Below are 24,188 nucleotides of genomic sequence, written 5' to 3'. Positions count from 1 at the left end.
GTGTTAGACCTTGTCCACCTATTCTGTGTGGCCAATTCTTGACCAAATTGTTAAGAAATAATTTGTGAAAACTAGTGGTGGTAAAGGCAGACCACTTGGTTTGAAGTCCTCATGCTTGCAGGAGCAGCTACATCATGTTTCCCTCCAGTATTCAGCCAGCCCCAGCAACGAATGCTGTGATTCAGCATAAGGTTTTTTGCTTAAAATGTTTATAATCAAAACCTGGTTCAAACTTCAGAGCAGGGAAGTGGGAAAAAAATCCATATTTGTTTCACAGTCTGCTTTATATGACTTGTTATTTTTAATAGTTCATTTGATATTAAAAGAATACTGTAGAATGATGCATCTTTAGGAGACCTATTTTGGCATTTGGAGAAAGCTTTTAAAGTTTGAATTCTGAATTAAAACCTGAGTGATACTAAAAACTGAGTTTTCTTCTTGGAGAAGTGAAGTTGCTACTGATAAATGTTTTAAAGATACAATTTATGTTTTTTGCCTCAAGTTAAAACATACTGTAGCTTACTTTAGCTTTTTTTCCCTCAATACTTGTATATTGGCATGAATATCCTCCAAAATTGGAGGGGAGAACTGTGCTTAGTCACCTTACCTTGGTATCAGTACTTCCAGTTCTGTTTTACACAGCTCAATATGTTTAATTTTGGTGCTGTAGTGCTTTAAATTATTTACACAAATATTGTAAGATAAATGAATTTGAATATTTTAACGTATCAGTGAATGTTATTAAATTGCAAACAACCCTACTTGATCTTTTTGACAGAATTTTTGCAAATTTTAATGTATATTTCTAAAGTGCCCATAATCTATACAGCAGTGTGCTGTGCATATTGACCTATGTTAAAGAATTCCTGGTTGCAGCTTCCTTGCGTATGAGTGCCTTTTAACATGAATTCAGAGTACCAGTTGAGCATAGTCTACTGCATCTTCATGAGCGATGATCACTACTTCAGATACAACACTGGTTGCTGTCCTGCTTTTGGACTTATGCCCCATCTTCTCTGCTGTACCCAGACTTCCTCCCTTCTCCTTCCCTGAAAGCGTCAGCTGCTCCATATTTTTAAAATGCTGTTGACTTTTCTTTAGTGCAAAGAAGGAATACTGCTGGGAACTGGTCAGATTTAACTGGAAAAAGTTATTTTTTACAGCAGCATTTCTAATTATTTTGCTTTAGAAAGTTTATCCTTGATTTATTTTAGTGTTGTATTTGTTTTTACACACTGATAAAGCACTGATTGAGCTTCCAAAGCAAATTTGTGGAGATGACCTAAGGGGAGATTTTTCACATGGCTAAATAGTAGATGAGCAGCTGAGCATGTGAAATAAACCATCCCCATTTTTAGCTTTTCTGCTATTTGCAATTTCTGAAAGCTGAATTTTTCTTGTTATCGTGCTGTGTGTTCTGTTCTGAGATTTATATTGGTGTGTCTGAATGCTTGTTTCAAATTCATGAAGTTTGAATTCCTTTCAAAAAGTGGTCAGAAGAGGCAAGCAGAAAAAGCTAGATTTAATGATTGATCTGGATGGTGGTTTGTTTTTGTTTTTTATCACAAAACACTTAGGAAGGAAAGGCTTCCAGCTGTAAGTCTGGAAGAGTCTAGTCTGCTCCTGAAGATACTTTTTGTCTCTTTGGAGTGGGTGTACAGTAGAGATGCCAGTCCATATTCTGCTTCCTCCTTGTAGGCATTTTTGCTTCAAAGCAGTTTTGTTTATAAGGATTATGACAGTGTCCCTAAAGTATAGAACAGAATTGAAATGCACAAAGCACTAGGATTCACCAGAATAAGTGTCAGTGGTTAGATAGTGGCAAAAGGACATATCATGTACCGTTTTAGCATCTTACTCTGTCTTGCAGTTATCTGTAGCTTCTGTCACTGCTAGTTAAACCCTTGCTTTCATTAAGGGCAGTGTTAGGCATTTGTTTACATTTATTTCAAACCATCCCACTGTACTATGCTTTCTGAATTAAAAAAAAAAAAAAAAGTATAATGCACACCGATTATTTTATGGTATCCTTCATGGATTTTGTAGAGATTCATTGGTTTAAAAGTCCTCTAAAACTAAATATTTATAGCACATTTAAGCTGGCGCTGCCATCCATATGCTCCTGCTTAGTTCTTAAATTCTGCACTTTCAAAGATACTAGCAGTTTCAGCTTAACCATCACCAACTTCCTCCTCCCTGATTTTTAGGTGGCTTGCCTGCATCTAAATCCATGTAGTTAGAGACTCGCAACATCTGAAGTATCGAAAGTGCATAGAACTGGCTGGAGTCTTTAATGTTAATTCATATAAAAAAGATAAAAACACTAGTAAGAGAAATGTTTGGAGATTATACTGGCCAATTAACTGAGCTTAGTGACAAATCCTTCATGATGGCCTTTGGTCATGTCCTGACTTAGTCAGTATAGTTGACTTACAGTAAAATAGAGGAGGGATGAGTAAGGGATGTAAAATAGTAAAACAACAAGAAAACCTTGCATTTGTGGATGCCTTGAATTGCAAGCCATGGGAATTGTTGCTTTTATGAAATTAGCTGTCCTTTAACTGTTTGGTTTTCTTTGAGATCTGGAGTTACTACTGTGGGTGGAAACGGGACACTTGGGAAAAATGTCTTTGCTGGGAGTTATCTTTGTTTATAAAGCATTGCGCTGCTGTTTATGGCTGTGTCATGAGTCCATGATAAATAGTAACATGAAATGTCTCTCCCCATTAGGGAGCAAAAGGGGGTCCCTGCAGACCTGCAGTGAGTCCCCGTCAATCTTGCACTCCCCTTCTGTGCTGCTGCGGTGCTCTAGCTTTTCCACTTGGGTCAACGCTGTTGCTCCTGGTTGGGGCCAAGGAGGGCTTCTTCCTTTAGTGCTTGTAAACCTCATCTTTGTCCTTCAACATGTGAAGTTTACTCATAATTTAAAAGCAAGACGAGTGAAAACCGTATAAATAAAAGTGCAGAGCTAAAGATAAAGTGAAGGGAAACAATGAAATTGAAGTTGGATCAGGAGTATATGATCAAGCAGAGTATCTTATTGATAAGGCTTAAACATTAGTGTTTTTTTTCATACGTCAGCCTACGGGTTTTCTAGTCACCCGTTCTTTTAGGGAAAACACAGTATGCAAATTTAAGTCATAATACAAGAGTCCTGGAGAAAGGGTGCTTTTAATTTTCTTTCTCCTCAGAGAACTTCCTTTTTTTCCCCATCCTTCTTTTTTGTTCTTGCCTATAAAAAGAAACAGAAGGATTTGTCTTCTCTTTAAAATGACAAACCTTCTTTCAGTACTGTATCAAAGTGCAGTATGTTCTTAATCACTTATGCATTTGGAGTTGGAGGAAAAAAATCAGGTTTTTGCCTTCTATGATCAATCAAGGAGTTAAATCTGAGACCTGAGAGTGGGTATTTTAGTTTTGTTTTCCACAGATCTAGAGAGAGAGAAAAGTATTACAAATTGGTGACAGCTTTAATGCTCAGACATGACTACTTTAGTAGCCATCATGTCGTATAAATGCCAGACACCTGTCCTGGTGAAAATATTATTATTTATTCTGCCACCTTAGTTGTCAGTATCTATTAAAATCCATGTTTGCAGCCAAGCTTAAATGTATTTTAATTCTGTTTGTATTAACAAATGCTTGATAATTCCAGAAGTATCATACTGCTTATAAAATAGCAGACCTGCTTATATTTTTGTATCATTTTTATCTTTTTAAATGGAAGTGCAAAATGAGAACATAGCAACAAACCTGTGGATGTGTGCAATGAAGAAATCCCCCAGAGAGAACCAAAGCTCTTCCCAAATCTCTTTGAAGTGATGGTGAACCTGTGCACATAACAGCCTTCACTTATCCAATCCAGTCATTTTGCCAAAACGAATTAAATTCCAAAGCTTTTTGTGGGAAAGTTTGCCTATTTCACGACTGAAAATGCCCTTGAATGATTGAAATACACTTTTAAACAGCCAGTCTTTTCCAGGGGGACCAGGGGAGCTTTAGCTTTTGAGCCTGTCAGCGGCAGCTCTTGTGCGATGTGTGGGTGCATCCTCCCTCTCCCCTTGCCATGGTGCCCACGCGGCTCTTGTGGAGGCGTTTGGGGGACCACTCAGTGTCGTGGTGCCACGTGAGGATGGTTTGGAGGAACTTCAGGAAGAAACCTGTTTCTCAGCAACTTCTTTTTCTCTGCTTCCCTAGGGAAGGGTAGGAAAGTACCCAAACTCTTGCTGAATAACTGGATTGAGTGGTGAAGGGCTAGGGTGTTCCCAAGTCTGTTAAACAACACTGCGCTCTACAAGGCTTTACTTGCTGCCATTTCAGAAAGCAAAAATTGACTGATGGCTGGAAATATGAAATGTAGGTGGATTCTTACCACATATGTAAACCTGCTTTCTTACCTTCTTCTCTGTGACTAATATGCTTCAATAAGGGGAGAAAAAGAGGGTAAAGGGAGCTGCTTTGGGAGGTGGTGAGGAAGATGATGGCCAAGATGAAAGATGTGGTATGGAAACAGAAGTGAAGAAGTCCTTCATGTTTCCTAACATGGTAGGTCAGCTGCGTGACTGTGTCTGTTTGTGAGAAGTTATGTTTTTAGTTTTGTGATCCATGCTTTTTGCATAACCTTTTTTACAGTGAAGGTTTAATACAGCAATGCACTTGCCTTTTAACAAGTGCATGCCCAATACAGATCTGTCTGCTCTGGTAGTATGTGCTATTTGAACGCAGAGGGGAAGATAAGTCCCTTCCAAAGAGATTTTTCAGTCTCATTTAGAAAAACAGTATGTGTAGTTATGGTCAAAGATACCCAGCCAGCACAAGAAGGACCAGCATAGCTGTGCTGGTATAGTGAAGCCCAGGGATTGCTGCTTTTAGGACTGAACCAAAAATCTCCGTGTGCTGCTGTGTGACTGTACCAGCTTATGTGACAGACTGTCAATGTATTTCTTCATTGTACCATACAGACATGATCAAAACTAAGGCAACATACAAGTACAAAAAGTAATTGTACAGGAGATTGGAGATAGGTGAATACCTTTACTTATCAGGTCAAACTCATCAACCTCAGACAAGGAAACAAACAATGAATTTATGGGAACGCTTACTGATACACGTTGAAAGTTTACTTCTCTGTTTTCCTCTTGAGTCGTAAGAACTGGCAAAAAGTACTTCTCAGTGATTCTGTGTGAAATGAAAATGGACCACATGCTACTTACTAGATTATCAGGGGTACAAACAGATATTTTTCCCATAAGTAGCCTGATGCTTGCCTGCTGACTGAGAACACATGCTTATAAGGTTTCATGTGAAGGTAAAGCACAGAGAGAAATCATCTGCCTCCTGTGGTCAAGGACGAGCTACACTTCATGATTTACGAGGTGTGCAAGAAAACAGATGCAAAATGTTTCAGAAACGTGGGATGATTTTATGCCAGGTTAACTAGAAGAACATTTAATTCTTGTAGGAGCTTGACATAACTAAAAGGCTTGGCTGCCTATGTCATAAAAAGCCACAAATTTGAGAGAAGTTAATATAGCTTATTTTGTTGTGTGCCAAAAACTCTATTTAAAATATTTGACCTAAAGATTCAACAAAAAGAAGAGCAATTTCTTTTGATCTTCTTTGGCAACATTTGAAGACACTTTCAGTATAAGGAAAATATTTTGTTGATTTGATGTCAACTATCCTCTTAAATCTGAAATATAGAAGGAATGGCAAGCTCTGAGTACAGGTAACAACATGAAACTTTTAGTGGCTCTGTTTCTCTTCTTTGCCCTACATCTTTAATATGTTGCTTGGTGGCATGAAATTAAATAGCTCTGTGATATCATAAGCATGTACATCATTACTGGTACAAATTGAGTGCTCTTAGCAAAGTTTTTTTGGAAGAGAGATTGCTTACTGATTCAGTCTCCATGTCTCTTCATTAAGATGAAGAATGGAATTTATTAAAGTTTTTACTGCTACTTCATTAAGTTTTTATTAAAAAAATAGGGAGGGGGAAAGCTGCTCATCTTAAAGAGTAAAATATTGCTCGACTTCCTTGTGAGAAGTTTCAGGCTTGATATCATAATTTTGGGGTGTGCTTTCTCAGAAAGTCATTGAGTGGCACAGAATAGCAACACTGACTTTTTACTGAGGTGGCAAGAAAGATGCAGGCACTTACACCATATTTCTTTCTGGATGTGATTCTTAATTAAAAAGAAATAGTTGGTTTTCAGGAGTTTCAAATTAGAATCATACATGCCTAATAGTATGAAAATAACAATGATATATTCTGGCTGTGTGTCCTGGAAGTCCCGGGAAGCCAGGCTTCCTGTTTCCCTATATGCTTCTTATTTTAGGGGCTTCCTTATCTGTCTGACTTCTAGGTTCCAAAGAGTGTGCACTGTTATTAATTATTTATTCTAAATATTGTCAAAATGTATTCCAGAATATTTTAAACCTTATTTTCAGGCATATGTTTCCTTTCCTAATGTTTCTTATAGCTCCTAACAGTTGTAGCTTGCCAATTTTAAATGCTGAGAACTTACATGGCCTGTTCCTTTTCAGTCATTTACTAACCAGTCCTGTAAAATACGTTTTAGTGTTATACTTTACAATACTACCAGAATACTGGTTTTTTTTGGGGGGGTGGGGGGGTGGGTGGAGGTTGTGTGTTGTCTTTTCTTTTTCTCCTGGCCTGTATTTGTCACTGAGATGAGTTGGTATTATACATACTATGTGTATATTGTATTTTTATTCTGTATGATACATACGCAAGATATTCATATAACATAAAACTTTGGCAGTGAAAAATACTTGGCAAATCTTTTATACCAACATACTTGCTTACTGATTTGTTGCTCTGCTTTTTCCCCCCTTTAAGATTGCTTGCCTCCGTAACATCTTATGAAAAAAACCTGCAGCCTTTAAGTCTGGAGAGTGATTGTTTAAAAGTAGCTTTATGAGGCTGGAGCTTCCTTTTTGGCTCTGGATTAAATATTTGCCAATCCTGTAGACCAGTCTCCTTTCCTGAGTGTTTTCACATTATAAAGTTTCTGCAGACCAAAGCATGCTCTGACATTGTCTCTTTATCCCATTACCTGTTATTGAGTGGTGCAGCAGGAACTGTCCAGATATGTAATTGAAAATTAATGAAGAATTTAGCTTTATGGAAAAGACACAATAGAATTCAATTTGCTTTGCTACAATAGCACTGATACATTCCAAACAAGCGTGAAAGTAGTAGAGCCTTATTTATCTCACTAGTCAGCAGCAATCACTCTTGACTGCACACTGGAGGCAGATCTGCTGAGTGCAAAGGTGCCATTTTTATGTTGTTATTTATCAGACCAGAACTGCTGCCTTTACTCTTAAGGCATTCATTTTGTATTTTTATTTTTTGGAGATAGTACTCCTGAAGAACAAGAGAAACGCAAAACCATTTGAGGAGAAAGGACATTCAGAAAAGTACTTCAAGCCTGCTTTTACAACTTCCTTTATTTTTTCCAATTACTTCAATATTTATTAAATAGGTTCAAAGACAACTTTCTATTAGTTGAAGCTGTCTTTACGCCACTGTAATGAGCTAGATTTTATCACAAGACCAGTGCAGAGTTTTCAGATGCTTCATTTATTTCTAGCTTTACAATTTCTCCTTTGTACATGAAAAATTTAATGACTATTTTAATCATTTTTGTCTGCGGCCAGAACTACAAGTCTGCTGGTAGTGTGTTAGCAAGCACGCAAGAAGGAGCAACCCTGCTGTAAATGGGCAGTGAGTTATAAGCGAAAGAGGAGCTACAGGGAATTAATTGTATTATAGTAATATTTTGTCTGGGTATTTTAAGAGGTTGGGGATTCAGTGCTAATTGGTGGGGAAAAAATTGCTATCAGCTGGCCGTTATGGGGGCAGAGAGAGGGAGAAACAGGTTCAAGGATGATAAGGTGAATTCAGCTTGGCGTGAGCTGATGCCGTTTACGTGAGCAGAGGTTCCCCTGCTGCAGCTTGCAGTGCTGAGTAGTTGGGCTTGTGGTCTCCAGGACAACTTTTCATTTCTGTTATTTGATGTATGCTCTGTGGCTCTTGGCACAGCTTCTTATCATGGCTTTAGTACATGCCTTGAGACCAGAGAGTTAAAGCTAAACCATATTAGGGTGCATGTGGCACACAGTAGCTTTTCTGCTTAAAATTAATTTGATTTATTTTCTTTTAGTGGAAAGTACTCAGTAAACAGTTATGGATAGCTGTCTGTGGAAAAATGCTCAGGCTTGATTATCCAAAAGTTCAAAAATCACTTCTCTAGAGCATTAAGAAGCTGTCTGAAGCAACTTCTGGACCACTGAGTTTGTGCTTGCTCATGGAAGGCAGAGGAGATCCTAAGAGGCTGGGAAAGGGCAAAAAAACCAAACAAACCAACCCTTAAGTGTGACCTGCAAAAGAGTGATTTATGTTACTTTGCAGTATATAACAGCAGCCTGAGGGGTATGTAAGGGTTGAGATCTCTCCCCCACTTCCTCCCTTTTTGGTGTTTTTGAGATTGTTCATGCTAGTGCTTACTTGACTTACAGGGAGGAGATTGTCTTTGGAGGCTCAGATGCCTGTTGTTGCAACTCTTGCATTTTTCTTTCAAGTTGCAAAATTAAACATTTTTAATGAACTTGTCTTTGTCTCCAAAATGTGAATTTAGTTATTGAAATCAAATAGTAAAAATGGCTCTTCTCTGATCTGCACTGACCTTCTCCCACCACTGAGGTCATTCAGCTGTACTGCAGAGAGGAAGGATGGAAGGAAGCGGGTTTTCAATTTGCCAGCAACTACTACAACCACTAGGGATTTTAAGCAGCATGTCATTTTAAGTACTGTGATTTGTTCAAGTACCTGGAATTTGCTCAGAACATTGCTTCCACTGTTACTGTTGGTGGAAGAGAAGCGGTTATTTAATTTCTCAGTATGGGCAAAGTGTGAACAGCAAAACTTGTTCCTATCTTTTGGACATAACTTCTGATGCAGTGTACTTTCAACACTGTCCTGAGTGACTGTTTTCAAGCATATTAGCTTAACACAGCTTGTTCTTGTCTGTGGGAGTCATGACAGACTGTAGTGTAGGGTGGTCAAAACATTAAACAGAGTACAGCCTGTTGCACTTGGCACAGCTTCTTTTTGTGGCCCCAGTGGATATGTTAGAGCCAAAGAGGCAAAGCCAAACATATTGGGCACATTGTGGTGCTATAATTTTTATGTTTTTTTTAAAAAAAAAAAAGAGTATGAATTGTGCTAATCCTGAATATTGATATCAGTTTACAGCCTGACAGATTGTCTATGCTAGATATTAAATGTTCATTCTCTAGTCTACACTGGAGAACAGAGCTCGTTGTAATTCAATCATGTCCCCCACCCCCCCCATGGCCCCTATCCTGAGGCCTCGGTAAAGGGGACTGTATAAACAGCTGCAGCAAGGCTGTTCCAAATACAGATGTCTTCCTGTGCTGGGATCTCTGGGTCACTAGGGACCCTGCAAGCCATACTAGATTGGTTTGCGGGAACCTTTCTGTGTGTTAACCATGCTGCTGTCCTCCAGAGAGACGCTCCTGATTTCTACTCCTGGTGCATCCCACGCCTTGCTGTCCGCCTTCTTGCTCTGTGCTTCTGCATTTTTCTGTTCCTGCTCCACCTTTCTGTTAGTCTGTCCCTCCCAACCGTAGGTTTCCTAAAATGGCATTGAACGGCGTTTGATTCCCAGGTTGGCAGCAGTGCTTTTGACAGATACCTCATTCAGACATAATGGGACATCAGGATGAGACAAAGATGGGAGAATTTATTTATTATTGGTGGTCAGAAACTCTTTGTAGGTCACTTGCTGAGTATCATCTGGCTTAAGGAGTTGTTGTGCTTATATCACACCACTCAGAGATCGTATCTTAATATAACTTCAAAGTTAGCCTGGTTTTGAGCAGCAGGTTGGACTAGATGACCTCCAGAGGTCCCCTCCCAGCCTAAATTATTTTATGATTTATATTAAGCCTATAAAATAATAAAGTTAAAGAGCAGATGCTACAGGCCAAGGAACTGGTGAGCATGGCACAGAATCAATAAACAATAGATGGTTTGCAGACTAGGAGATAGACAGGAGTTAAGCATGCATCTTTTTTTGCAGCTCAGTGTATTTATGATACTTACATGGGTTGGTATTCAATGGGCCTTGATAAATCACTGTAGAATTGACAAGGCCTTAGAGATAAAGGCCCATGTATATTTGGAATGCATTTTATTAACAATTCTTATTCTCAACTGTCTTTAAAACATTGAACAGCATACTGCAACCCTCCCTCTGACACAAGCTAGCAGCAAAATGTTTACTGCTAAGGCTATGCAAATAACATGTGGGAAGAAAATCAAGGTATAAAAAAAGAGTAACTTGTAACATTGTAATCACCTCTAATACTTTAACTTACTGGTATTCCTTTATTTAAAAGCAATTCAGTGGCAACATAGAGATTCCATTTGTTCACCAAAATAAAACTTATCTGTATTAATCTCAGTGATATGTTTGTATATATTCATTTTGCAGTTGGCTGGTTATGTTGCTGGATCACAGAACTTTCATTCTTCATGTGACCAAGAAATCGTTTTTGCTACTGCTGTCGTCACGTAGCATAAATGCACCATTGTTTGCCTAGAATGATATGTATCCTACCAAAATTTTTGTCCTACAAATGGTGTTTTGTGGTCCAGTGTACACTAACTACTAATGCATAACATGGCTTTTTTTTTCCTTCAAGCAGAAGAAGAATCATGTGCTTTGGGAATTTGAACCATAAATACAAATCTGAACTAGGACAAATATGGATTGGAAGTCAAACCAACGAAGTGGCTAGATCACGTTTTATGCCTTAGTTTGGGGATACCTGATCTTAGCTACCTGAAAACAGCTCTGTTTTCAGAAGGCAGGTACTCAAAATTGGGCCTTTTTCACTTGTATTAAGTTACACACTTCTCAAATTGAGATTTTCTCCCAAATCACAAGCCATGTGGATGACTTCTGGATCCTCTTTGCAAGTGATCTGAGCCACAGCCCCAGGGAGCTTGCAAGGGTGCTGGCTCCAGCAATGCGGGCCATCTAGGCAAGCCGTGCCATGCAGAGCTCAAATGCTGCCCTGAACTATGCCTTAATGCTTACTATGAAGTTGAATTCATCATTATTCTCTTGGAAAATCCTCCTTTCATTCTTTTTTTTTTTTCTCCTGCTTAAACCTTTGGGTTTTGCCTGACCACGGTAGAATGAGGAGAAATAGTCTGTTTCCGTGTGTTGTGGGAGATGATGTCTTTAGGACCATGACGGTCACTGGAATAAAGATGCAAACACACAGGCATCTGCAATGACATCTAGTCCAAGCCTTAGAGGAAGAACTTCATATCAGTTGGAATCCCCTGGTCATGGGGAACTTGTGGAAAGTAGGTAGTTCTGCACTATGAGGATTTGGTCTGGTGGAAGCGGCTGCAAAAATCCCTGACAGATCTGTGGGTTGTTTCGCTGTGCAAAAAGCTGAGGCTAGCTGATATTTCTGCCTGTGCTCCCAGGTGTATTGTTTTTGAAATCTTTGTACTTGCTTGGCTCAGGAGGCGTATGCTTTTCCTGTTCCTCCTCGCCTGCAGCTGCTTGGCCCCAAGAGCCGATGTGCGTTGGTCCTGTTACTCCTGTCTACCGTCACCTCCCAGCCCGTGCGCCCACAAAATGGGTCCATCATGGCACTTCCTAAAGGGGTCCTGCGGCGGAGAGGACCATGTGGGTGGTGTTGGGCTGCACCTCCGAAGGATGGTGTGATCCACAGGTGATGAACTGCCTTTCCAATGCCAGTGTGATGTACCCCATGGATACAGGAGGGTAATAGGGTGGCTCTTATTTCCTCTGCATGGGCTTGAGCTTCAGCCCCTGCTTGCTGGGGGTGGTTTCATCCTGGTGATTTGCTCAAAGATCTGCTGGCATGTCCTGGATAACTCTTCTTATTCTGAGATTCAGTGTAGAGGCTGACAATTTATGTCAATCCTTCTTGTTTTTGAACACTTCTCTTTCTCTCTCTCTCTCTCTCTTTTTTTTTCTTTTTTTTTTTTCTTTTTTTTTTAGCAAATACATTTATCCTCTGTTGTGCTTCTGGCTCATAAACTCCATCTCTTGATTTTGTTTAAGGGTGGATGTCTCCCCCTACTCACCTTACAGTTATTTATTAAGTGCTGGTGATTGCACTGTAAAAACAAAAACCAGTGGTTTATATTCACGCTTGGTAATAAATGACCTTGGAATCTACTCCTGTGGAAAAAAAATTGTAAATAATTAAGCTTTACCTCTGTGGAACTCTAACTGGAACTCAGGCAGTTTCAAGTTGTACTTTTTTAACAGTTAAATTCTAACTAACTCATTTCCAGAGACCATGGTTATGTATGGCGGTTTATTAAAAATAAAAAAGATAAATGATATGCACACCTTTTAGTGTATGCAACACAGTGTGCACCATGTATAGTTTAAAAAAACCACATATAACTGCAGAACAGAAAAGCTGGAGTTCCAAGTAAGGATTTAAAATAGGAACAGCTTCTCCAGCTCATTGTTTCCCTTTTTTTCTTCTCAAAATTTATCAAAATTATGGAGGTTAGGCATCTGATTGTTGCCTTTTAACAACTTGATACTGGTAACTGAGGTATTTTTTTCCTTCATATCTGAAAAAAGGGAGGGGAGCGTAGGAGGGTGTAATTTTTCAATGAGCTGGTAAAGACTTCAAATTTGGGAAGGGTAAATTTCCTTTCTAGAACTTTTTTGTTAGTTAGCAGTATTCAAAGAGTGCCAATCATGTTTCCTGATTCAGGTTTCAAATCAGGCAAGACTAATATTTTGGGGGTTCTGAGCAGAATGTCTATGGACAGTAATGCCCAAGTTACACAGTGAGGGATTTAATACTAGGAGCATATTATCGTGAAATAAATCTCTCTCTCAGGTGTTTGGAAGTGCCTATTAAAAATGACAGAAATGGCCAGCTAATTATACTACTGCATATACAAATACTACTTATGCCATGTTTTGTTTTTTTCCTGAGAATAATCTTGGTATATGCGAGTACCTTGATTCTCATGAAACTAGAATCTTTTTCAAAATCAGTATAAAAAATGACTGATGAAAGCTGGGCTTGAAAGATTGATCTCTGGTTGTTTCCTCCCTTCCCCTAAAACTTTCTAGAAAGGAAAAAAGCATGGATAGCTGTAGCTTTCATTTGGGGAGAGACTGGTTTGCATCCTATGGGGCTCTTTTTCCTTTATGGTATTCTTTCACTTGTACTTCATGCCATCTTTAAGCCATCTTTAAGCCTATTGAATAGTTGACTTATGATTATTTGGGCTAAAAAATTATTTCAGTTTCCAGGCAGTCCTAAGCCTAGAATGGTGTCATGACCTTATCCATTGCATTCTGCTTGTGGGTTCTTCTGAAACTTCATCACTATCTTCTGACAAGTCTTTCAAGAATTCTGGTAATCCTTGTGGATTTCTTTTTTTGCGTTTATAACTTGTTTTTAAATATTGAGCTGTAAGTTCATAGTATTTCTTTTACTAGCAATAGCCTTACAAGTATCGGTTTTGTTTATGCAACAAGCCAGAGATGGGGATTTAAAAAAAGAATGAAAAATAAAGTGTAAGCTGTTTTTTTCACTGGCTTTGGCTGTAGGATTGGGGGGAACAACACAGCTGAACTGAACTCTATAGGATGTGGACAGTAGGCAAAATATAAAATAGTACAGAGGTAAAGTTCTCTCTAGCTAATTCAAAAATACTCTAAAATCCATTATGCTGCCTATAATTTGTTTTGTTGTTATTTTGCCTTCAAAACTTCCAAAGTCCTCAAGTTCTGTGCGGTCTTTTCTGTTCCACAGATTAGTGAAAAGGTACAAATCTTAAACTGTGCTTGTTTCCGCCACCCTTTGTAGCCCTCTTCCTCTGTGCAGAGTGGAGTCTAAATACCATTTTTTGACTGCGAATGACCTTGTGTTCAGGCCAGCTGTGTGAGTCAAGAATGAGAGATTTCTTCCATTCCTTGCCTGCGCTTGGACAGTTTTGGAAATAATCTCTGGAAAATTATTTGTGGTCAGTTTGGCATTAGCTTTTATATGGCTTGTGGCTAGTTTTATGCATCATGTATATTATCCTCCCTTGGAGAACGCTAAAACATGACAAGGAGAGGAACACTGAACAAGAACAGCCTAATATTAGGGAAATGCAAATTGCATGACATTACATTTTACATATTTCCATTTCAAGAGCAAGTCCAAAAGCGTATAATCTCCTCACTAAAAAGCCCTCGCTAGAGCAGTCTTTGTCATATACGCTAGGGGCAATTTACAGTGGTTAAAGGCTTGTTTGTTAACCATTCAAAGGACGTATAATCTGCTGCAGTTTATTGTGTTAGATTTTCTTGCGGAGAATGAAAAAGCTGTGCAATGTACACCAGAAGTGTGTACGGTGAGCCATCGCTGCTGCCAGCTTGGTGTTACAGGAGCACTTTGGCCTCCTGGTCATGGGCCAGAGCCGCCTGATCATGTGCGTGAAGGGCTGCGCTGCGATTTCTGCTAATGATTAAAAGGAAAGTGTATGTTTAGTGGCACTTGAGCTTCCGGGTTGCGCTAGGACTAAGAAAGGGAGCGCGGGGCCGAGCCGCTGGCGGTGCAGGTACGAAGGGAGCTGGTGGCGAAGGATGGCAAACGGCCACCTCAGCTTCTAGCTGAAGTGAAAGTGCTCGGTGCCGGGGAAGGGAAAGCCCCGTGTGCATGGAGAAATGGCTGTCAGCTAAGCAGTGCTAAAGCCTGGCGGGATTGAACTGAACGCGAGCCCCTGGTGCTCACCAATCAATTCTGGCAGCAGGAAAAGATGTTAGGAAAAATTAGGATGAGAAAGACTCTGGGCATCTATTGGGATTTCCCTGTTTGTAGGCTAACAGTTCCCCTCTCTACCCTCAATGTAGAATTTTGCAATAGATTCTTTACACCAGGGATTTTTTCTAAACTGAGCTGTAAGTTATTTTTCCAGTGGGAGAGGAGAGAATGGGGGGTAATAGGGCTCAATCTTTCAGAAGCAACAAGGGGCTTTGAGACTATTGGTTGCAAATGCCTCTATTTGATCTTACAACAGTGTAATTTTTTTCCCCATCCCTAGAAAGTAGGTATTCAGTGTTGTCTACAAATGTTTGCTGGTTTTAGCGTGTCTCAAGGCTATTAACTGAACTCTAGTGTACCCAGTTCTTCAGTCGGATGTAAGTATCCAAACCGAATGCCTCTCCAAAGGCCTTGCAGAACCAAGTGTGAATCTCTACATGTTCCTCTACAGGGATAGAGTATTGCAGTTTTGGAAGGGTACAAGAGGAAATACTTAGTGACAGCAAAACTGTGCAAGAGTTACATGGAAATATGATTATAAAGGGAAGGGGAGCATAGTTGTGCTCTCAGCAGTATGTTTCTGCTAGCAGAGGCAGAAGACTCTCATGTCTCATCAGCACTTTTTTGGGGGGTATAAAATTTTCAAGATGTGCTGCTCTAGCAGTAAAATTGGAGAGCAGCCAAGGCTTGTGCCCAGGAGAACAATCTTGCAGCAGGAAAAGGGCTGAATTCAATGGGCTTCTCCCTTTCTAATTTCTATAATCCTTGGCCTCCCTGATCTGATTAGCATTGCAATCTGATTCCTTTTTTATTTGCTAAACTACTTCTGGAGGAAATGGGCATATAGCTCCTGTTAATGTCACCTGAGACTGGCAACAACGGAGATGTAAATACGCTTGGAAGAACTGAGTCACAAATCTGAATAACAGCAAAGGAGACAAAACCATTGGATTTGTATTTTGCCTAAATGTCACCTTCAGTGTTCTGGACTCCAGGCATGTTGCTTTCCGTTCAACAAAGGATATGAAGGTGGTTAGCTTGGCCAGATACTAATTGTGCCAACGCCTTTGGCAATGACTCTTGACCTTGTTAGTCGTGGGCAGCAAATGGTTGGGTAACCTCTCCATTCATCCTGTGCAGTGCAACATCCCAGTTAATTGCTTTTCTCCCACTGGCCTCCTACACAGCAAAGGGGATCAACAACTACGTTGTCCCCTTGGGTCTGCATAGACAGGTGGTGATAAGAGGGGGAGGTATTTGGTGCACTAAGGCCGTTGTTTGGGGGCACTCAGAAGGGTTGGTGCTTCTTGAGCACTTCGAAGAGCTCTTGGTGCTGATTGAACAGACAGGGCTGGCAAGAGTGTTGCTGGACAAGGTGGACACCTTGTCCAGAGACCTGTGCTGAGGTAAGAGGTGGCTGGTGCCACTTGGGTCCAGGGGTCTTGTGGCCATCACGAAGGAGGTCACCATGACAGCAGAGGAAAAAAGGTACTGTATAAAACTGAGCAGTGAGTCATCTCTGTTTCAGGAGGGGTTTTTACGGACTAGGCTTTGGGCTATCACTGATAACTCTCAGTGATGTTTGGTATTTACAAACCAGCAAACAAAAGGTACCTCAAGGGCAAGAGAAATAGCCCGAGAGGCCTTAACAGTGGGCTGAGTGCGATACAGGGCAGTTTCTGCTGAAAAATCAGCTCAAGCTATAACTGAAGGATCACCTTAATGTCAGTTCTCCTTGTGCCCTCCCTGTCCTGAGCAGTGAAGCCAAACAGGCCTTTTTGTCGTGGGCCGGGCCACCTGTGCCCCAGTGAGGGTGGCTTGTGCCAGGCCGTCTCCTGGGCTGGGACTGCTGCCAGCCCCTGCGCTGCCGGCCGTGGGCCACCATGCTGCTTCGGTGCTGGCTGCCCCTTCTCCCCATGAGGGACCATCTCAGCAGCAGCGGTGCATGAGGCCAAGGACAAGAACCTGTAGCGTAGTGTTTGGCTGACAGCAGTTGTTTGGCTGGGGTCTTTGGGTTGCTGGGGGCAGTTGTTTTATTCAAGTAATAGGCTGCATGTCTCTGTCCTGCTTGTCCAGACCTGAGAGAGTCTGCCGGAGGATATCAATTAGAAACCAAGTGTTGTACCATCTGACAGATGATATCCAGCTGTAGGCTGTAACACCAGGAGGCATGGTACCTCCAATGCAAAGTTCTCATTGGGCTGTACTTTTGATGGGATTCTGGGTGTTTTTCCATCTTGTGGGGGCCTCTCTTTGCAACAGAGTTGGATTAGCGTCAGTGGAATAGTGTATGGATATGAATTTGAGTTAGTATTGCAGCAAGGCAAGTGTGGATAGAACAGAAATTTTAAAATATCATTTAGGTCTCTTTGTTTGAGTGTAAGAAACTAGCTGAACGTCTAAGTGTAGGACCCTGTTCTGCAGCCTTTTGCAAAATACCAGTTTGGGGTAGGGAGTCTCTTAATAGCTAAGTGTTTTGTTTATGGAGAAAAGTTTTAAAATAGCACCCAAGTGTGGGTAAATTGGGGACTCTCAAAACTGCTTGTAGGTGAACAGAGAGAGGACGTCGGGCCACATTACTGCTGCCCCAGTAAACTGCCTTATCCCTGTGTGAAAAGTTCTTAGCGCTGTGTAATTTCCATCTCTGCGAGTTTCAGCTCCCTCCTCTGTGCTAGACTTCAAGCTCTGCTGGCCCAAGAGAAGTTATAGGTCTCATTTTCGCATCTTTGTAAAGAGGTAATCTTGGGCAGAAAGAGGACATAGACAATTAGGGTAGGAAATTGCTTCTGCTGTTTCATCTAAACCTGCCTGTGAGTGCCTGCCTGCCGGTCAGGTCTGGGAGCTGTCAGAAAGCCTAAAGGAAATAGCTTGGAAACATCAACTATCGCATCCATTCACAAAACACATGAAAAAAAACTGCCTCTCTCACTCCCTTGCTACCTCTGTTGGGAAATACAGTTTTTATAACTGCCAGTGTAAGCTATCTCCGTGGTTACCCAACCCAGTCAAAAAGGAGGTGGAGGACAGTTACGATGCTGATGGCGAGCTGAGTCACTCCCTGAAAGACCTTGGACATCATGGGGAAGTGTTGTGGGGGCTGCAGTCAGGTTATTCTTTTCTTGGAAAACTGTTTCAGAAAGTCTGCTGTGTATGTGCATGACAAAAGGGAAAGGAGGAAAAAAGCATAAGGCTGAATTAAACAATATGAGGAAAGCGATGAGGTTATGCAAAGTTGACGAGGCAAGGGGATACAGTTTAGAAAAACATTGAGATAATGAAAGATAATATATAGATGAAGTAACTAATATTTTTCCCCCTAAAACTTGCCTTGCGTGCTCCTATGGGAAAATAGAAGGTTGATGTCTGCTTACTTTGGATTGCTTAGTTGGGAAAATATATGAGATGGTACACGTGAGACGACATCCTTATAGGCCTATTGCAGTGCTGATATGAGTGATAAGTTATAAAAGAGAAAGGCGTTTGCAGTTTTGCTCTATTAATAAGTCAACTGTTCTTTATCAAACAAGACTGAGGAACAGGATATTTTATAAGCCCAATTTTAGCACTGATTGAGTGCATGTTGCTGTTACCTTTTCTTTATTAATGATCTAATCTGTTTCTTGGGCTTATTACTGGAAGGAGTAATAATTTTAAACTACAACAAGGATTTATATTATTTACTGGGCTGGGATTCTCAAGGGTTGATTTTCAGTGTCTCTCACTGGCAGCTCCAAATAGCAGGTTGGGCAAATACCTTTTGAGAAGTATATAGGCACAGTTGCTACTGCCTTGATGATGTATTTCCCTTTCAGCCCAATTTTCTACGATAGTGAAACTGTTTAGAAAAGTTTTGGCTGTGGGAGAAAGCACATATGCATGTTAGATCCCCACTAGAGTCTGATTAACTTCCAAAGAATTTTCTCTGGGTTCTTTAATGCTTTGTGTTAAGTCTGGCTCTGCCACAGACCTGCCGTAGGTTGAATAGCAATCGCCTAGATCAAAGTCCTGCATGAAAGTGTAAGTACTGCAATACTTTTGTCAACATGGTTCTTAATTCTTTGTGCCTCTATTCCTTGTCTCGAGAACATGAATATATGTTAGTATCTTTTGTCATTTTTAATTAGAGTGGAGTTCAAAAGGGTACATGCTTAACATATTTTAAGCATAGTATAAAGATATCTGAAAACTGTTACCAAAAAAGAGCTTTTTTTGAAGGTTATGCTTTATTCTTCAGTCTCATATTTTCCTATTAGTAGCTTCTCACAGCAATATAGAGGCATATGTAATGAAAACAAGTAATAAGCATTAAGAATGGTCCTTATAACAAGGATTAAAAATAGAGGAAAAATAAAGTTCTGCTTTTCATTGAATTTCAGAACTCTTTAGGTGCTTAGTAGAAGTGCTGTGAGGCGATCACTGGCTGTAATCCAATGTGCTTTTATTGGCATACATGAACAAATTATCCAGGGCACAGCTATTTTTCTTACTGTAGTAAAAACAGGAACCCTGAATAGAGGCTTTGTGTAGGAGAAATATTTTCTTCCTTTGAAACTGTGTAAGAGTTTAAAGTTTATCTAATATGCCTTTTGGAAAAGGAAAAATTATCCGTCTCAATCTCATCAAATAGAAAATACCTAACAGTATAGGCACCTCAGAACACTATAAACAAGATTTAAGCATTGGTGAGGAGCTGGTGAAGTTTTGTAATAAACACGTTTTCTTAGTCACTGTGTGAGAAAGTTCTATTTGTATAGGCCTTTGTCCTTTTAAAAAAAAAAAAAAAAAAAAAGTTTCTGTGGATGCCCTCTATCTGGTGTCTTCCGTAGAGCTCTGTATGTTTTCAGCCCATATGGGTGTGACAAGAGGATAAGGACCTAAGAGAAAATAGTTCTTAAGATAACATTTGTTGCTTTAAGGGCTATTAAAACAGCTAATCCTTCTTATTCTGAAGGATGTTGTAACTAGCTTTGCAGTAATATCATCATTATTAAAATAGTCTACAGAGTTTAACAGGTCTATTCAATAACGTGCTAGGAGTACAACGAGAGACAGAGAATGGTCAAAGTATGCTTTTCTGGAGTGGGGGAGGTCCCCAAACAGCCAACCTAGGGAATCTCCAATGGTTGTCATCTTAACAAAATACAGTAGTGACTTATCCTGAAATGTAAAGGATTTATTTAATTCTCTTTTTTAGCTCTGGAGGAGATTGACTGTATATTTAAAAAAAAGATTTTTAAATGGGTATTTCTTACATCACATTAAGATCACTAGAATCAGTTCTAGAACAATTCTAAGAAATGAAAGCATGAAAGCAAATGCTGTACTCTTTCATCCCTCTCCCATGCCCCTCCAAGTAGGTAAAGATCAAAAAGCATTACCACATATGGCTTTTTTTTAGCTCTTTCCCGTTCTCCTCTCTGCCTTCCCACACACACTTATTTCACACACACTTATTTCTAATAAAAGATCTGAATGGAGAACAGTAATTCCATCTTCTGGAAGATTTTGAAAGTTAGCTTCCTTCACAAACTTTGGGAACTGTCTGAAAAATAAAGCTCTTTTTTGAAAAAGCGTCTTTGAGTTTTCTCAGAGCAGGACATGTTGAGCCCCAGTCCCAAACTGAGGTTTCCACTGGAACCTCTCTGACTTCAGTAAAATGTTTTTTGACATTGAAATGCCTCAGCAAAATGCTTTCAATTCAATGAATCAGCAAATTGGAATAACAAATCTGGTTGCAGCCTTTCCCTGTAAACTCTGCTTGTACTCAGAGTCCCGTTCTAATGATACCATGTTAAATTTGCCTTGATAACCAGCAATGACGAATTCCTGGGCAAAACTTTCTCATGAGGCATGAAAATTCAAAGTCCACAATTGGAAGCAGAATTGAGGAGTTAGAATTGGAGCCAAACACATCTTACACTGATCATGATTTGTCTCCTAAACTGGTTTCTAATTTTGTCATCTTTAATCACAAGATGTTTCCTGGAAACCTAGTATGTGATTATAAGGGCAATGGAATAAAAAAGGATATGTATCTAAAAATCAGTCCTGTAACTCTGGCCATTCACATCAGAGACTGGTTTTGGAAATGTGAATTTGCTAATTGCTTTGGAAAAATTTCACAAGGCTCCATGTTTGATCAGGTGGTTAAAGAAAAAAACTCAAAAACTTGACATTGGTTGAATATATGCTTTCATTTCTATAATGCACATACAGGGAAGGCTTAGTCTGGATTTCTGGAGAAGAAACTTTTGTCTGTAGAGAGACACACACATATCTGAAATTGGCATTTCATGTCTCTGATTTTCCTAAAGGTTTAAATTATTTTTCTCTCCCCAAATTGTGGAATCTGTTATTGTTCAGTCTGTCTTCCTCCGGGATACGAATGCTGATCTACAGGACTGTACTGTTAATTCAGTAGTGGTATGTGACTTCATTCAGGATTCAGCTGTGATTCAGTTCAGTACTTTTACACTTGAGTCACTTTGTACTGAATAATTGTAGTCCCAGGATAGACTAATCAGTTATGCTTAGCTTTTACAATAGTGCTTTTTGTATACCCATTGAATGCAAATAAAAATCGATGTTCAAGATTTTAGGTGACCCAAATAAGCATCCCCAGCTGATATTCGGATGCAGGTGAGTTATTGCACTTTTGAAACTGCTGAGAGCTGCATAGGCTATGATCAGGGTCAGGTATCTTACTGCGTGTAGTCATATGCCTGTTTTTAACCCTAGGTGAGGTGAAGTTGTCCTTGAAGTTTGTTGTTTCAGATTCCTGGCTTAGAATGAAAAGCATCAGGGAAAGGCTGTATGCCATGGGGGAACTGGCCCTTTGGCTTTGCTGTACTGGGCAGGTGAACAACTTGCACTGTTCTTCTGCTATCTCTACATGTCTGCTCAGCTGTGGGATGGGAAATAATTTTAGGTTATCTGAGAGGCATCTAGGCAATATTTCAATTAGAAGGGGGAAAAAGATGAAGTAATGTTCCCCTGAAAATTTTTTTTTCCCCAGTGCAAGTTTTGCTCAACAAAGTCATTTGTATATTTTGACAGTAATAAACTGAGTATCTCAGTCCATTCAGTTAGCACCCCTGAGTGAGGACAGTGTGGATTTTCTCTCTGCTTTCCAGATGGGAAAACTGAAGAGGGTTCCTAAAAGTCACTGACTGCTGGCATTAGGTCTTAAAATAGCTTCCAGTGTAACTTATTCTCCATTTCTCTTTAAAAATTCATTTTGTTTTCTTCTGCCTTTTCTCTCCTCTGCCTTGTTTTCAGAGTCCTTATAGTTTTGTTTCTGTTGTTACCTTACTATATGGGCAGTGTGGATATCTAGCCACTTTTTCAAAGTCTCACATTATTAATGAAAAATACAAGAGATGATTATCAATTGATGGCAACTTAGATGCAAAATTTACAGGAGCAGTGTTTTTCCTGGTGGACTAAAAACACAGCGTTTTTTTTTTTTTTTCCTTATGTCCCTGAGTGTGAATGAAATGGGATTCCTGTAACATAGGGTAAGTTTTGAAGATAACATACTGTGTTCAGTTGTTAAAGTTTGAGCCATCTTCAAAGTTAAATAGTGAATGCATTGTGCTGTAAGGTAGGGCACAGAGGCTGGAGTCGCAGTTCTTGGCAGCATTGTTGCTATACGTAACATAGCTTTGTGGGCAAATATTACTACTTGCGTGTTTTGTGTGTATGTGACAAGAAAAAAATCTGCTCCCTTCCAGGAGACTTACTAATTATATTTGGAATGAATTGAAATACTTTCCAGGTAGATTGTGTTAATTTAGTAGTCATTTATACATGACATTGCAAGTATATTGAAAAATATTAAAGGAATATTTTAAATTACTTCTGAGAGTATGAACGCTATACTAACTCTTCTAGTGCTAAACTTGTTTAATGCGCCCCCCCCCCCCAATTGTGGTGGGGGTGGTTGTTCTTTTAAATCTTCTTACTTAGTCATGAACTTTTGCATATCAGCCTTGGGAAGCTTTGTGTACTGTCTTATTTGCGTGCTATTTGATCTAGGTAAAACAGAGGGCCTGTCTTAATTGGAAATTTTTTAGAGTTGAGCAGTATTTTTGAAATAGCATATACTTATTTATTAAGTTTTAAAAGAAAAGTTAACATTACTGTTGAGTCTCACCACAAACCTCCCTTGTCAGCTCAGCATTGCTAATTTGGTGTGGTCTGACCAATAACTTAATCTTTCCTATTCATTCACCCTAGTTAAACATAGCATTTTCTGTTTAAATGATCTGAGTGGAAAAGCTTTTTTTCACCTTATAGAAACTGTAAATCTTAAAATAATATGCCAAGCACCCACCCCTTTCTTAGTAAGCTTTGAGGCTTTTCAGACTTACATGGCTTGGCAATCAGAGCACTTTGATAGAAGAGATCAAGATTTCCTAAATTATGCTGGATCCATATCATCGGAGGATACCTGATCAGATGAGTACTGATTTTGAGCTTGAAGGTTTAAGATGATTGGGAAACCAGTGGATGTGGCTCCTACTCAACTTTTTTGTCTGTGTTGCCGTATTTATTACAAGATCGTAACCTATTACTAGCCTAGAAATTGGTTCTTCTAAGTAGCTAGATGATGGTTTTAATGGAAACCAGCTTTTGTCCTGGTTTATTCTGTGTGCTTCTGTGTTAAGAATAAATGGATGTAATATCACCTGTTTTCTTTTTTTTCTTTACTGTGTCTGGAATGACAGTATGTAGGGTCCAATGAGAAAGTCTTGTGATGGGAGTCATCTACTGCCATGCCTGAGACCACAGTAACTGCAGTGTCTCTGTGTCAATGGTTGGCTACACAGCCTAGAGGACAAAAGCTAATTCAGTTTTGATGAAATTATTGTAGATGGTAAACCCATGAAGGCAAGAACTAGATCTAACCACAATCTCATAAAACTAAAGTAGACAGGAGTTGGAGAGTATATGCTTGTCTCTATTCCTTCTCCGTGTTAATTTTAATAGTCTTGTTGGAATGTGGTGTTAAACAGTTTCAGTTCAGCTTTTATCATGGACTCAACCAAGCCAATTTTAATAATGTCTGTATGTCATGACACAGCTGTAAAGTTTGCAAGTAAGATGTGGATAGGTGGTAAAGCCCTTTTCATTTTGTCAACTTGTAACTTTTAACTATGTTGGGAGTCCATATAATTTTCTTCTTAGTCTGACCAAAAATGAATCTGAAGTAACAATAGGTTACACCTAAAGACATTGTATTGTTAATGTTTATATACTTCTGCTACCTTTATAGAGTCTTCGTTTTGAAAATT

The 24,188-nt window shown here is 39.6% G+C and overlaps 1 protein-coding gene across 8 annotated transcripts in view; it reads left to right on the top strand.

Annotated features, from left to right (window-relative positions):
• The window catches only part of EPS8 (EGFR pathway substrate 8, signaling adaptor), a 138,884-nt gene that overhangs the window by 51,314 nt on the left and 63,382 nt on the right, over positions 1 to 24,188 (top strand). The window lies entirely within an intron of this gene.

Source organism: Dromaius novaehollandiae, chromosome 1 (genome assembly GCF_036370855.1).
Source record: "Dromaius novaehollandiae isolate bDroNov1 chromosome 1, bDroNov1.hap1, whole genome shotgun sequence".
Taxonomy (NCBI): Eukaryota; Metazoa; Chordata; class Aves; order Casuariiformes; family Dromaiidae; genus Dromaius; species Dromaius novaehollandiae.
Note: the sequence above shows the minus strand (reverse complement) of the source record. Positions and strands in the feature narration are given on the sequence as shown.